The sequence below is a fragment of the Schistocerca americana genome, chromosome 8 (genome assembly GCF_021461395.2).
Source record: "Schistocerca americana isolate TAMUIC-IGC-003095 chromosome 8, iqSchAmer2.1, whole genome shotgun sequence".
Taxonomy (NCBI): domain Eukaryota; kingdom Metazoa; phylum Arthropoda; class Insecta; order Orthoptera; family Acrididae; genus Schistocerca; species Schistocerca americana.
Window position 1 is genome coordinate 433,096,301 of NC_060126.1, and position 15,723 is coordinate 433,112,023.

The following is a 15,723-nucleotide window of genomic DNA, read 5'->3' on the forward strand; positions in this document are numbered from 1 at the left end:
CAACTGTTTAGTCGTGATTTTTCTGCTGCCTACAGAAATGTCTATCTGATGTATCATCTCTTACGATGCCTGCATGCTTTTGGTCTACCTTTACCGCCCTGGTCCTCTGTATTGTTTCACACATAGCTTTGCTGCGATTTTCGTATAACTCCACAACCATCTAGTTAATATTTCTGGTTCAATTCTTTTAAACTACCCATAGAATTTTAGCCTGTGTTTCTGTTTTTCATTTTCGAATAAAAGTTTATAAACTTCTCACTTTCCCTATTCGCTCTTCTTTTGTATTTCCTATCTTTAGTCTAATTTGAGCCTAAAGTTTTCCTGACTTAATTTCGTTCCTCTTTTGAATTACTCCCATGTCTTTCTCACTCTTCAGAATTAGTGTTTCAGTCCCATAAATACACTCTGATTTGGTGACTGCGTTGTATTGATGCATTTATTGCCACAAGTATCTTTATAATACTGAAGGCTATTTCCATTCTGCAGCAACTAAATTCATAACCAGTCTCTTCCAGTGGTTCCAGTCTCCTCATTCGTTTCGCCGAATTGTCTGAACAGAGCAACTCTCTCGATTTTCCCGTATTTAATTTTTAGGACTGTGGGTGCCAGATCGTTATCTTACAAGTATTACGACAGAGAGTCAATTTAAGTGTTTATTCTGTGTGATGATTTTTTAAACTGCTGTTTTCACAGTACAGACAAACTACAGTCACTTACATACTCTTCATCCAAATTAATCCGTCAAGCCTCTGATTGCAAGAGCAGTGTAGTGTATTGGAGGAAACTATGCGAAGGATCGCAAATCCACGAAAAACTAATCCCCGCCACCCGTTTTGGATTACTCGCGCCAATTTCACTGCTGTTTCCCAATATATATAAGCACTGACCGCAGTCGCAGTGACTTTTCACATTAAATCCGTCGAGTGAACTGTTCGGCGTAACGGCGCGCCGGTCAGTAACGTTACAGCAGAGAGGGCTGTGAGGCGATGTCAGCCAATAGTACGCTGACCAACCCTTCTCTAGGACGACAACGAAACGGCCGCGCCATCTACACGAAGAGAACATAAGCATCGCGACGTCTGGCAGTTGAGGTCTAGGCAATCTACGAGTTTGACAGCAGCGACTTAGGAAATTTATTGTTTCACTTTACTGGAATTGTATATACTGAATAACTTGCTTATATTTGTCTGTCACCATTTGCTTGCGGCGACACCATTGTAAATTGTCAAAGTTAAGTACTGTCGCCGGCGGTTGTGACCGAGCGGTTCTAGGCGCTTCAGTCTGGAACCACCGCGCACCACTACGGTCGCAGGTTCGAATCCTGCCTCGGGCATGGATGTGTGTGATGCCCATAGGTTAGTTAGGTTTAAGTAGTTATAAGTTCCAGGGGAATGATGACCTTAGATGTTAGGTCCCATAGTGCTCAGAGCCATTTGAACCATTTTTTAGTGTTGTCATTTATCTTGTAATGTATTGTATGGAACTGGGGACCTAGAAACGACGGAGAGGCTTCATCCCCTCCGTAGCCCTCAGTGGTTCGCAACCCCACAACGGGCTACAACAGTCCACTCACCCCACCGCCGCCCCACAACGAACCCAGGGTTATTGTGCGGTTCGGCCCCCAGTGGAGTCCCCCTCACCCCCACCCCCCGGGAACGTCCCACACCAGACGAGTGTAACCCCAATGTGGGTACAACAGCAAACAAACAGACAGCCATATGTGCATATGCGTATGTGTGAGGTCGAATCCTTATGTCCGTCCAGTTGACTACTAAAAGTTATATTTGTCAGTTTGATTGTGTCGCTCAGGCGTAACAATTGACACACACGCTACCTTATCAATGAGAGTACTTGTTGCTCAAAGTTTCACTTTTTGTACAAAAGCTGTTCGTGCCTTTTAACACCATGTTGTGTCACTAATGATGGTTAATAGTAAGGTATGTCTATAAGCACACAAGTACTTGTAATGTGGACACACATACTGTAAGTAAAAATTACTGTACGACAGGTACTTTGTAACTTCTAGGTGTGTGTTTAAGAATGGGCGTGTCGCCGGCCGCTGTGGCCGAGCGGCTCTAGGCGCTTCAGTCCGGAGCCGCGCTGCTGCTACGGTCGCAGGTTCGAATCCTGCCTCGGCCATGGATGTGTGTGGTGTCTTTAGGTTAGTTAGGTTTAAGTAGTTCTAAGCCTAGGGGACTGATGACCTCAGATGTTAAGTGCCAAGGTGCTTCGAACCATTTCAACCATGGGCGTGTCAGCCCGAATCCGGTAACCACTTCAGCAAAAAGTGGTTCTTTGTGCAACTGAAACGAGCAAAATAAAAAAATTAACAAATTTCTACAATAAATAAATAAATTTATTGCACATAAATAAGCGAAGATATTCATTAGCTATCCAAAGCGAGCAAAAGTGGAATGACTAAATAAAAGAAAATTTGTGAGAAGTAGATGTCAGGCTGAAACTGACTGCAAGATTCTTAAGGAAATGTAATTCGTCCACAAAACCAGTGCCTCATAAAACCCTTGTAAGGCCGATTTCTGAGTATTAGTCTGCAGTTTGGCGCTTTTAGCAGATTAGATTTACAGAAGAGGTACAGAGGAACCAACGACGATCACTGCGATTCGTCGCAGGATCTTTTAGTCTGTGCGATAGGGTCAAGAAATTCTCATCAAACTCCAGTGGCAGATGCTACAAGATTGGCTTTCTTCATTACAAGGACGTTTACTGTTCTGATTCCAAGATCTTACATTAGAGAGCTGGGTACCATATTACTTGCTCTCTCATATGTATCACGAAATGACCACAATGAAAAAATTAGAGGAACAGCAACTCATGAAGTTTACTGACAATCATTCTTCCCACACACCACGTGAGAATGCAGCAGAGAAAGATGGAAAAAAGTATTCTCCGCCACACACCATAAAGTAGCTTGAGAAATATAGATGTAGATGTAGACATAAGAGGGTGTTCTGAAAAGTAACACGTGTGAATTTTTTACGTGAAAACTCCAAACAAGAGACCAGTTTGTTGATACCATCATTATGGAATGTTAGATTTTTTTTGACGGTGCCACAACCTCACCTCTACCTGCTCTGCTTCATCACTATCAAAGCAAAGTTTTTTTTTTCCCTTTATTGTGAGTTCATTCCTCTGCCCCATATTGGCAGGGGAGGGCTGGCAGTGGCACAATCTGCTGCTCTTCATCTGAGTGGCATTACATTGAAATAAAAAGAGGAAACTATACATAAAAAGGGCGGAAAAAGGGGGACATAAAAACATAGTAAATGGAGACAATGGGGGTTAAAACATACATAGACTCAGGGACATTCTTTGTTGGACAGTTAAAAAGTCGACATAATGTTAAAAGAACACAGTTGGCGAGTCGTGGAGCACTTAATAGTCAATGGAGTCACACGCACAAGTTAAAAGTAGGCCACAGTATAAAAACACAAGAACAAGAGACACTTAAAGACACTTAAAAAACCACCATAAGCGATGGAGCACACATGAAAAAGAAAACCTGCTGGGAGGGACTTGCCAGGGAGAGGGGGCCTGAGAGAAGGGATAAAGAAGGGAGTGGAAGGCGCAGCGGGAGAGGGGGGCAGGAGGGGTGAGAGGAAATGGGGGTTTGGGGGGGCACACTAAGAGGCAGGAGATAGAGGGGCAGGAGATGGAGATGGAGAGTGAAGGCAAGTCAGGAGAGAGCACAGAGACACAGAAGGGGCCATGGGAAAAGGAGGGGATGTATGAGGGAGGAAAACCACTCAGGGGAAGGGAGGAAGAGGGGAGGGGGAGCCCTGAGGAGTAGGAATGGGGAAGGTGAGGTTAGAGTTGGTAGGAGGGATAGAAATCACAGCGAAGCTCATCATCCAGAAGGGGTAGGTGCTGGAAGTTGCATTGGGAAAGGAGGTGGAAATGAAATGAGCATTTGGTTTCATTGGCTGGGAGGCCCCTTGCGGGACAGGTCCGGCCGCCTTGGTGCGGGTCTTATTACATTCGACGCCACATTGGGCAACCTGCGTGTCGGATGTGAATGAAATGAGAATGAAGACAACACAACACCCAGTCCCTGAGCGGAGAAAATTTTCGACCCAGCCGGGAATCGAACCCGGGCCCATAGACGGCAATTCGTCGTGCTGACCACTCAGCTATTGGGGTGGGCAGGAAAGGAGGTGAAGGGTGTGGATAGGGAAAGAGGGTGGGACACCATGGTAAAGGCATGGTAATGGCCTGGGGCTGGGGGCAGATAGGATAGAGGACACCAGGAGTTGGGGGGGGGGGGATCGAGTTGGCAGACAATGGACATGGTGCGGATGTGTTTGAGGAAAAAAAGGAGATGTGGAAAGGGAATGAGGTCATAGAGGATTCGCTTGGGGACAGAAGGCAGACATGGAAGGTGAGTCAGAGTGCATGTCATTCGAGGATTTGGAGGCCTTTATAGAATCTGGGAGGGATGGAAACCAAGGCGATGCTGACATAACAAACTATGGGTCGAATCAAGGATTTGCAAGTGTGAAGGATGGTGAAAGGATGCAGTCTCCATGTCCGGCCGGACAGGAGATAAAAATCATAGAGTTGGAAGAGTGGGTGGTATGACCTATGATGATTGCCTGGGTCTTGGAAGGGTTGATGTGAATATGGTGAACTGGTCAAGGTGTGTGTGAAGGGTATGTTGGGACAGTTGAAAGGTAGGATAAAGGGCCAGGAAGGTGGTGTGATCAGCAAACTGGAGGAGGTGAACAGGCAGGGAGGTTTGGGAATATATACATTATACAGGAGATAGCGGAGAGGGAAAAGGACGGAGCCTTGGGGCTTGCTAGTAGTGGGATAGAAGGTATGGGAGTTGGTATTGAGGATAATGACATAGGAGAGACGATTGGAGTGGAACGATTGGAGAGCAACGAGATGGACGAATTTGATGGTTACAGCATAGGTCTGGAGCTTAAAGAGGAGCCTGGGATGCCAGACACGATCTTAGGCATTCTGGAGGTCGGCAAAGTGAAGTCCTCAAAGGTGTTCTTTAAGATGAAAATCGGTTGGGGCCAAGTCGAGACTGTATGGAGAATGATCAATCACAGTGAATCCAAGTCGTTTTTTTGTTGCAGATGTCGCAGCGCTGGTGTGTGGCCTGTCATTACCGTGTTGAAGGAGAGGGTACTCTACTTGTGGACTAACTCTTCGAATTCTAAACTCGATTACAATACGCTGTTTCTCACGCACCGACGTGGTTACGTTACACACCGCCAATGTTACACGTTACAATTTGGAACCCACTAGCGGCAGAGGACTGAAAATATGTAGACATGAAGCTTAAAGATGTAGAATGTTACTACTGTTTTTTTTATTTAAAAACCTTTTAATAGTTGTCGTACAAAAATTCGGAAGCATTACCTTTCAGCTCGCGCTCGACGTATCTGACCCACCTTTGTTTTATTGGGGGTATTGTACTGAGCGCTCGTAAAGTTTAAAACGAATGGAAGAACTTAAGAGGCGACATTGAAGAAGGAGTCAAAATCGTTCAATAAGACTGAGAAAGTATAATAACGACATCCAAAAGAAAATTGTACAAATTAATAATGAAGTAATGGAAGTAGCTGGTGATTCTTCAGTATTTAAGGAAGCTGAAGACAATTACAAGGCAGAGATAAAAAAGTGAAAGAAGCAGCGTTGGTCTGGAACGATTTCGGTACACCATATGGAGTTTACCAATTCTAAGTTTCCAATGGGTCTTAAACGGAAAGTTTAAAACGTGTTTTGCCAGTTATGGTTTATGGTAGCAAGACATGGACTTTTAATACAAAATCCGTCAGAAACCAAAGACTGCTCAGCGATGAGTGCATGAATGCATACTGGGAATTGTTAGAAGCGAAACGAAAACAAGCAAATGTAAAAAGCTTTCTTTTATTTTTTTGTCGTCTTTCATTTCTGTCTCGAGAGAGTAGGACGGTCTGTTGCGGGATCTCGTCCTTTTCACCCAAATATCCCAGCAGGCTAGGCGTGCGGCAGATTTGGGAGAAGATTAATAGTTCCTCCACTCGGCTGGTGAACAAGAGAAGCCTTCCGAAAACTTGGAGTGGAATAGGTGACTGGAACTACTTTATTTAATTTATGGGACACCAACGTTGTCTACTGTTCCAAACAAATTTCATGGGGAACAATTTTGGTAAGAGACAAAGTCTTACTGGCCTTACCACTGACACTAGGCATACTTTAGTGCTCGCCGATCTTGGGACAACGAGATCGTATCTACAGGCAACTAGCAGGATCTACTAACCAAGTGTGCAAAGTACTGTCTAACCCAGTGAATTGATTGAGTGATTTTCAACAGGAGAACCATACAAAAGAGTGTGTCTAAGCAGAGAAAGATATTTTGGAAGCGAATCACGAACTTCAATTTTTCTGGGCCTACTGCTTTGACGCCGAGTAGATGACTGGATGATGTTCAACACACACAGTACTTACAAACGCTGCAGAGTGCCTACACCCAATCACATCTCTCAAGTATGTAACCAGTCTTAAACGACGCTTGGCGTCGACGGGAATCACCAGCGAAGATTTTGTCTGTAACAAAAGTTGGTTCACACGACGTGATCTGCCACCCATAGACGCTCGTCGAAAAGGCTTTGAAAGACTCCGCACATATATTTGTTTTGGAGATGTTTAGCTGGAGCCAGTCATAAGAAATACAGCACTGGCCATTAAAATTGCTACATCAAGAAGAAATGCAGATGATAAACGGGTATTCATTGGACAAATACTCGTATATTATACTAGAACTGACATGTGATTATATTTTCGCGTAATTTGGGTGCATAGATCCTGAGAAATCACTACAAAGACCAACCATCTCTGGCCGTAATAACGGCCTCGAAACGCCTGGGCATTGAGTCAAACAGAGCTTGGATGGCGTGTACAGGTACAGCTGCCCATGCAGCTTCAACACGATACCACAGTTCATCAAGAGTAGTGACTGGCGTATTGTGACGAGCCAGTTGCTCGACCACTATTGACCACACGTTTTCAGTTGGTGAGAGATCTGGAGAATGTGCTGGCCAGGGCAGCAGTCGAACATTTTCTGTATCCAGAAAGGCCCGTACAGGACCTGCAACATGCGGTCGTGCATTATCCTGCTGAAATGTAGGGTTTCGCAGGGATCGAATGAAGGGTAGAGCCACGGGTCGTAACACATCCGAAATGTTACGTCCACTGTCCAAAGTGCCGTCAATGCGAATAAGAGGTGACCGAGACGTGTAACCAATGGCACCCCATACTATCACGCCGGGTGATACGCCAGTATGGCGATGACGAATACACGCTTCCAATGTGCGTTCACCGCGATGTTGCCAAACACGGATGCGACCATCATGATGCTGTAAACAGAACCTGGATTCATCCGAAAAAATGACGTTTTGCCATTCGTGCACCCAGGTTCGTCGTTGAGTACACCATCGGAGGCGCTCCTGTCTGTGATGCAGCGTCAAGGGTAACCGCAGCCATGTTCTCTGAGCTGACAGTCCGTGCCGCTGCAAACGTCGTCGAACTGTTCGTGCAGATGGTTGTTGTCTTGCAAACGTCGCCATCTGTTGACTCAGGGATCGAGACGTGGCTGCACGATCCGTTACAGACATGCGGATAAGATGCCTGTCATCTCGACTGCTAGTGATACGAGGCCGTCGGGATCCAGCACGGCGTTCCGTATTACTCTCCTGAACCCACCGATTCCATATTCAGCTAACAGTCATTGGATCTCGACCAACGCGAGCAGCAATGTCACGATACGATAAACCGCAAACGCGATAGGCTACTATCCGACTTTTATCAAAGTCGGAAACGTGATGATACGCATTTCTCCTCCTTACGCGAGGCATCACAACAACGTTTCACCAGGCAACGCCGGTCAACTGCTGTTTGTGTATGAGAAATCGGTTGGATACTTTCGTTATGTCAGCACGTTGTAGGTGTCGCCACCAGCGCCAACCTTGTGTGAATGCTCTGAAAAGCTAATCATTTGCATATCACAGCATCTTCTTCCTGTCGGTTAAATTTCGCGTCTGTAGCACGTCATATTCGTGGTGTAGCAATTTTAATGGCCAGTAGTGTACTTCTTATTATGTCTTTCATGCGACGTCCGGTGTCACCGCAGGGCGTCAGTTTGTTTCCCGCTACACACACAATAGTATTTTTAAGCACAATTTTATGTTTTCATTCGATGGATAGATCGGTCCCAAATCAGTCTAGTTCGGTATTCGTCTTACCGATATGAATTAACAAGGACAGTAAACTACGAAGAATAACCAGTACACCAGTAGCTACTGATGTGTCACCCCGGCCCGCGCTGACTGCTACCGTGATGCAGCAACGCTCTCGAGTTGCTGTGGAGTACTGGTTATCCTTCCTGTTTTACTGTTCCCATTAATACATGTTGGTTAAACGAATAACAAACAAGACTGATTTGAAACTGCTCTATCTAACGGGCGCGTAAAATTCCATTTAAAGATAAATTTGTTTCTAACAGGATACTAACCGAAGATTTCCGTCGACAGTGGATGTCGCATGAAAGACGCGATAAGCAGTATTTGTTTGGGTTCCAAAAACGAAATAGCAAATATCTGCCAAAACACCAGAGAAAATTCTCCTGGCAGCTCCTAGAAGGGACACACAATTAATTGAAATTGCACTTTCAGTAAACTGCATACGAGAATCACTACCCAGAATGACGTCTAATTTGAACAGCATGCTACTGACACAGGGGGAAACGTCATGGAAGAAAAAAGTAACGGAAATTTCACCTACAGATGGCGCTGTAAGAGTCAGAATAGGCACACCAACCTGGTCGGGGTGGCCAAGCGATTCTAGGCGCTACAGTCTGGAACCGCTCGACTTGTACGGTTGCAGGTTCGAATCCTCCCTCGGGCATGGATGTGTGTGATGTCGTTAGGTTAGTTAGGTTTAAGTAGTTCTAAGTTCTAAGAGACCGATGACCTAAGAATTTAAGTACCATAGTGCTCAGAGCCATTTGAACCAAGGCACAAAAACAGTCACGCGGCACACGGACATTCTCAATTTGCGTTCAAGACACCCAGCATGGTTGTCTCCATGAAGGATCGCCTGGTGCTGGTAAAATTCCTTTAGAAGAACCGCGACTGTGCTCCAGTAGCCCCGCAGAAGTTCCGGACACTCAGGGGTATGAAAAAAGGCATTGGTTCAATGTCTCCTAGGGGACTGGAGAAAATGATTCTAAAAGACAGGTTCTATTGAAGTGCAGTGTGGCAGAGGAAGGAAAGCAGTTAATCCAGCATCGGTTGAAGATGTGGCCACAGAACTGCAGGAGTGGTCGAGTGGTGCTGCGCAAACATATAGTGCATGGGGACTTGCCTGAACATTGGACGTGCCTGTGAGCACGGAGCATATAGTCCTATGAAACTGTTGATTCCCGTCTACTCGTCGAATATGGGGAGTCTAGGAAACCTGATTTCTCGGATCGCTGTACAACGACTCAAGCAAAAAATGGCGATGAGCACTATGGGACTTAACATCTGTGGTCATCAGTCCCCTAGAACTTAGAACTACTTAAACCTAACTAACCTAAGGACATCACACACATCCATGTCCAAGGCAGGATTCGAACCTGCGACCGTAGCGGTCACGCGGTTCCAGACTGAGCGCCTAGAACCGCACGACCACACCGGCCGGCAACAACGACTCAAGCAAATCGTATTAATGAGTTTTATTACAGAAAATAAATTATGATATTTATCTTCGAGAAATACGTATGTGTCGCAAGCAAAGGGTGACAGAGAAAATAAGAAATCTCTCAGTATAGACAATGCTACATAGTAGAAGTGAAATGACTAATCTTGATGCTATTCTTGAACTCACTGCTATAGAACTGGGCCACGACCAGTCAGCGTGGCACTTACGTTCTCTTCGTATAGAGACCGCTGCCGTCGCATTTTAAGCCTGGAGAGCAGACGGTCAATCTCCAATTGGCTGACGTCTTCTTCACAGCCCTCTCTGCTCTCTCGTTTTGGACTACTGCTTGTTCTGTTGCAAACATAGGGATTGTATGTGACCCTTCTTGCCACAAGCGCAATTCTGTGCTTGTCCGGATGGGCAATCTTGACCTTTGTGCCGTGAATAGCACCGAGGGCATGACTTAATTCTGTTCGCCTGTTTAGAGAGCTGCTTATGCGGCGTGGAGAACCGTTTACGCGGCGTGCCGCGTGGAAGCTGCCACTGCCTAATGGGCTACTTGCAAACAAGACACGACCTGACAAATTGGTGGCTGCTCAGATTTATCGGCCGACACGGCATCTGAATCCTGCTGATCTAGCATTTGTGCAACATGCTGAAATGATGGATCGGACTGTTTCAAAATCTGTTCCCTGAGTCTAACATCAGTTACATTGTACACGATTGCATTATGCAACATTACATCTCAATTTAAAGCACCACAAGCACATCTGAATTTGCGTTTCCTCGTCATACCCTGCAAATCTGTTACCCACTGGCGATAATTTTGTTCTGACTCTTTCTTGCAATTAAAGAATTGGTACTTAGCTGCTACCACATTCACTTGTTGGTCATAATGGTTAGTGAGCGAATCAACAACCTGATTGCCGCGCAGGATTAGCCGAGAGGTGCCGGCACGGTAGCTCAGCGTGTTCGGCCAGAGGGTTAGGTGCCCTCTGTAATAAAAAAACACTGAGTTAATGGATTAACGCTGAACTGAAACGGGTGTCTTGCGACGTCCGCACCGAGCAGATACAACGAACGAAAACGAACAAAATGAGACTACAAAAAAAAAAAAAACAAAAAAAAAGCGGTCTAAGGCGCTGCAGTCATGGACTGTGCGGCTGCTCCCGGCGGAGGTTCGAGTCCTCCCTCGGGCATGGGTGTGTATGTTTGTCCTTAGGATAATTTAGATTAAGTAGTGTGTAAGCTTAGGGACTGATGACCTTAGCAGTTAAGTCCCATAAGATTTCACACCTTTTTTTTTTTTTTTTTTTTGTTGAACAACCTGATCATAGGAAAGTTCACTTGGAGTGGCGTTAGGGAATAACTTCTGGATGAGGCGGAACATTGCACTTCCTACCGTTGACACAAAATAGTGGGCCGGCCGGAGTGGCCGAGCGGTTAACGGCGCTACAGTCTGGAACCGCACGACCGCTACGGTCGCAGGTTCGAATCCTGCATCGGGCATGGATGTGTGTGATGTCCTTAGGTTAGTTAGGTTTAAGTAGTTCTAAGTTCTAGGGGACTTATGACCACAGCAGTTGAGTCCCATACTGCTCAGAGCCATTTGAACCAAAATAGTGGAGTTTTGCAGTACCTGGTACGCTGTGAGCAATAGGTGGGCTTCAAACTGTTGCAACCACTCGAGCCACTCCTCTTGTTGTTCATTAAACTGGCGAAAAGGCGGTATGGCACTAAGAGCTACTGTAGGTGCCTGTTGTACTGTATTAGTTGTTGTTGTTGTTTTTGGGGAAGGAGATCAGACAGCGAGGTCATCGGTCTCTTCAGATTAGGGAAGGACGGGGAAGGCAGTCAGCCGTGCCCTTTCAAAGGAACCATCCCGGCATTTGCCTAGAGCGATTTAGGGAAATCACGGAAAACCTTAATCAGGATGGCCGGACGTGGTATTGAACCGTCGTCCTCCCGAATGCGAGTCCAGTGTCTAACCACTGCGCCACCTCGCTCGGTACTATATTAGTAGTTTGGATCACCAATGGCTGCTGTCCGAGTTAAGCAGCGATCCAACCTGTTGCATCTGAATCTGAAACATCTATGTTAGCTACGTTGCATCTATCGTTTGCAGCTGTTGCGCCTGAGCAGGGGGCGGGAGAGGCGGGATGGGCATGTTGTAAGAGAAAAGTGCAATAAACGGACAAGGCAAGCAACAAAAATAAGTACACAAGCAAAGAAAATTGCTGCAGCGCCCACCTGAAAACACTGAAGTACAAAAACACTATAAGACGCACCATTAAAACAAGTAAACACACCCATACAAAGGAAACACAATGTCGAATTAAGGCGCCAGCAAACAGAAAAGCACACGAAAAACTGTGGCTGCCAGGTACGGGGTTTCTCGTACAACTCGTCACTAATGTTGAAGCCTGCCTACTCGTCGTCAGTGTTGAATCCTGCCTACTCTTCGAATATGGGGAGTCTGGGAAACCTGCTCTCTCGGATCGCTAGACAACAACGCAAGCAACTCGTATTAATGAGTTTTATTACAGAAAATAAACGACGATACTTAACTTCGACAACTAGGCAGGATGCAACAGAAACATCCTGCATTGCTATCCACAGAAAATCGCCCATGTTCAGGAGTTGCTTCCTGCTCACCTGCCTGCTTCCTAATTCTTAATTTCTTGCTCGCACGAAAGTGGACAATGAATCCCCATGGAACATCCTGTGGACAGACGAAGCCCATTTCCAAGGATATGTCAACACGATGAATGGCGCTCTTTTACAGAAGCTCGAAATGTAGCGCGGACATCAATACGAAATGTTTGCAATAGTTTCCACGCGAAACTTTGTCCTGAAACCTCCAAAGGGATTCTAGACGTGCGTAAAGGATGCTAGTGGCAAGAAACAGTAAATGCCTTCCCTGTGCGATAGCAATGGAAATACTATTGACAGTGCTGCCAAAGCAGCGTAATTAAACACAGCATTCCGAAAGGTGAAGGTCACCAAAGAAGAAGAAGTAAATGTTCCAGAATTCGGATCAAGAACAGCTGCCAACATGAGTAACGTAGAAGTAGATATTCTCTTAGTAGTGAAGCAACTTAAATCACTGAACAACAGCAAGTCTTGCGGTCCAGGCTGTATACAAATTAGGTTCCTTCCAGAGTATGGTGATACACTAGTGTTCTGTCTTGTCTACTCTTCGAATGTGGGGTGTCTAGGAAACCTACTTTCTCGGGTCGCTAAACAACAATGCAAGTAAATCGTATTAATGAAGTTTATTACAAAAGGAAATGATTACAAAACTTTAATCAAACAATGGAAAATCCAGGATGGAATGTAACAATACCAGAGAAGGAAAGTTGCTACTCACCATATAGTGGAGACGCTGAGTCGCGATAGGCACAACAAAAAGATTCACACAATTATAGCTGTCAGCCATTAAGGCCTTTGCCAGCAGTACACACACATACACACACGCACACACACACTCACGCAAACGCAACTTGCACACACGTATGCAGTCTCAGAGAAATGAAACAACTTCAGTTCTCTGAGACTGCAGACGTGTGTGCAAGTTGCGTTTGCGTGTGCGTGTGTGTGTGTGTGTGCGTGTGTGTGTGTGTGTGTGTGTGTGTGTGTGTGTGTGTCTACTGCTGACAAAGGCCTTAATGGTCGAAAGCTATAATTGTGTGAATCTTTTTGTTGTGCCTGTCGCGACTCAGCATCTCCACTATATGGTGAGTAGCAACTTTCCTTCTCTGGTATTGTTACAATACTTAACTTTGTGAGATACAGACGCGTCGCCAGCAAAGGGCGACAGACAGACAAACTTTAGCAAGCTTTTCAGTACATATAGTTCGTAACACAAGTGAAACAATACAGTTCCTAAGTCGCTGCTATAGAGCCCGTAGAACGGCCAGGCGGCGTGGCGCTTATGTCCTCTTCGTGTAGATGCCGCTGCTCTCTCGTTGTCGTCCTAGAGAGTGGTCGGTCAGCGTGCTATTGCTGATGTCGTCTCACAGCCCCCTCTGTTCTATCGTTCCTGACCGTAGTGCCGGCGCTAGACTTTTACGCCGGAACAAACAGCTCCATAGTTAACAATCATAAACAACCGTTCGCTCGACGAAAGAGACGTGCCCAAAGACTGCACAGGTCACACCAATATCCAAGAAAGGTAGTAGGAGTATTCCAGTAAATTATTGGTCCATATCATTAACGTCGATATGCTGCAGGATGCTGGAACATGTATTGTGTTCCAACATTATGAATTTCCTCGAAGAGAACGGTCTATTGACACACAGTCAACACGGATTTAGAAAACATCGTTCTTGTGAAACACAACTGTTTCTTTACATAGGGGAAGTGTTGAGTGCTATTGACAAGGGATTTCGAATTGATTCCGCGTATCTAGATTTCCAGAAGGCTTTTGACACTGCACCACACAAGCGGCTTGTAGTGAAATGGAGTGCTTATGGAATATCGTCTCAGTTATGTGACTGGAGTCGTGATTTCCTGGCAGAGAGGGTACAGTTCGTAGTAATTGACGGAAAGTCATCACGTAAAACAAAAGTGATTTTTGGAGTTCCCCAAGGTAGTGTCACAGGCCCTTTGCTATTCCTTTTCTATATAAGCACTTTAGGAGACAATCTGAGCAGCCGTCTTAAGTTTTTTGTAGATGATGCTGTCGCTTATCGTCTAGTAAAGTCATCAGGAGATCAGAACAAATTGCAAAAGGATTCAGAAAAGTTATCTGTGTGGAACAACAATTGGGAATTGAGCGTAAGTAGTGAGAAGTGTGAGATTATCCGCATGACTGCTAAAAGGAATCCGTTAAACTTCACTTATACGATAAATCAGTCCCAACTAAAGACTGTAAGTTCAACTACATACGTATAATTACAATTACGAACAACTTAAATCGAGAAGAACACACAGAAAATGTTGTGAGGAAGGTAAACCTAAGACAGCGTTTTATTGGCAAAACAGAAAATATAACATATCTACTACCGAGACTGCCTACACTCTGCATGTCCGTCCTCTTTTACAGTACTGCTGCGCGGTGGAGTGTCCTTACCAGACAAGATTAATGGAGTACATTCAAAGAAGGACAGCACGTTTTGTATTATCGATAAATAACGTAGAAAGTGCCTCTGAAATGATACAGGATTGGGGGAGGACATCGTTAAAACAAAGACGATTTTCGTTGCGGCAGGACCTTCTCTTGAAATTTCGATCACCAACTTTCTCCTCCGAATGTGAAAATATTTTGACGCAGGCCTACATAGGGAGAAATGGTCATCATAATAAAAGAAGGGAAATGAGAGCACGCACGGAAAGATATTGGTGTTGATTTTTCCCACGGGCACTGTTGGAGATTGGAATAAAAGGGAACTATCGTGAAGGCGGTTCGATGAACCCTCTGCCAGGCACTTAAATGTGATTTGCAAGGTATCCATGTAGATATAGATCCATGTAAATGTATAAGGGCAACGGAAGATCTGCACGCACACCATCCGGTGCCACTTCATTCTGTAGAAATTACAATTATATATCAATACCTTCAGCTGCTGACGAGCGTTATTACGTATCAACGAGGACAGGTGAAAATGTGTGCCCCGGCCGGGACTCGAACCCGGAATTCCTGCTTACATGGCAGACGCTCTATCCATCTGAGCCACCGAGGGCACGGAGGAGGAGGAGGAGGAGGAGGAGGAGGAGGAGGAGATAACATCTTGGACCTACTGATAACAAACAGGCCCGAACTTTTCGACTCTGTAAGCGCAGAGCAAGGAATCAGTGAACACAAGGCCGTTGCAGCATCCCTGAATATGGAAGTAAATAGGAATATAAAAAAGGGAGGAAGGTTTGTCTGTTTAGCAAGAGTAATAGGAGGCAGATTTCAGACTACCTAACAGATCAAAACGAACATTTCTGTTCCGACACTGACAATGTTAAGTGTTTATGGAAAAAGTTCAAGGCAATCGTAAAAAGCGTTTTAGACAAGTAAGTGCCGAATAAAACTGTGAGGGA

The 15,723-nt window shown here is 45.3% G+C and overlaps 1 non-coding gene across 1 annotated transcript; it reads right to left on the reverse strand.

Annotated features, from left to right (window-relative positions):
• Positions 1-15,304: 15,304 nt before the first annotated feature.
• On the reverse strand, positions 15,305-15,378 carry Trnat-ugu. Its single transcript has one exon. It is a non-coding gene; the product is annotated as a tRNA-Thr (tRNA).
• Between the last annotated feature and the right edge of the window lie 345 nt (positions 15,379-15,723).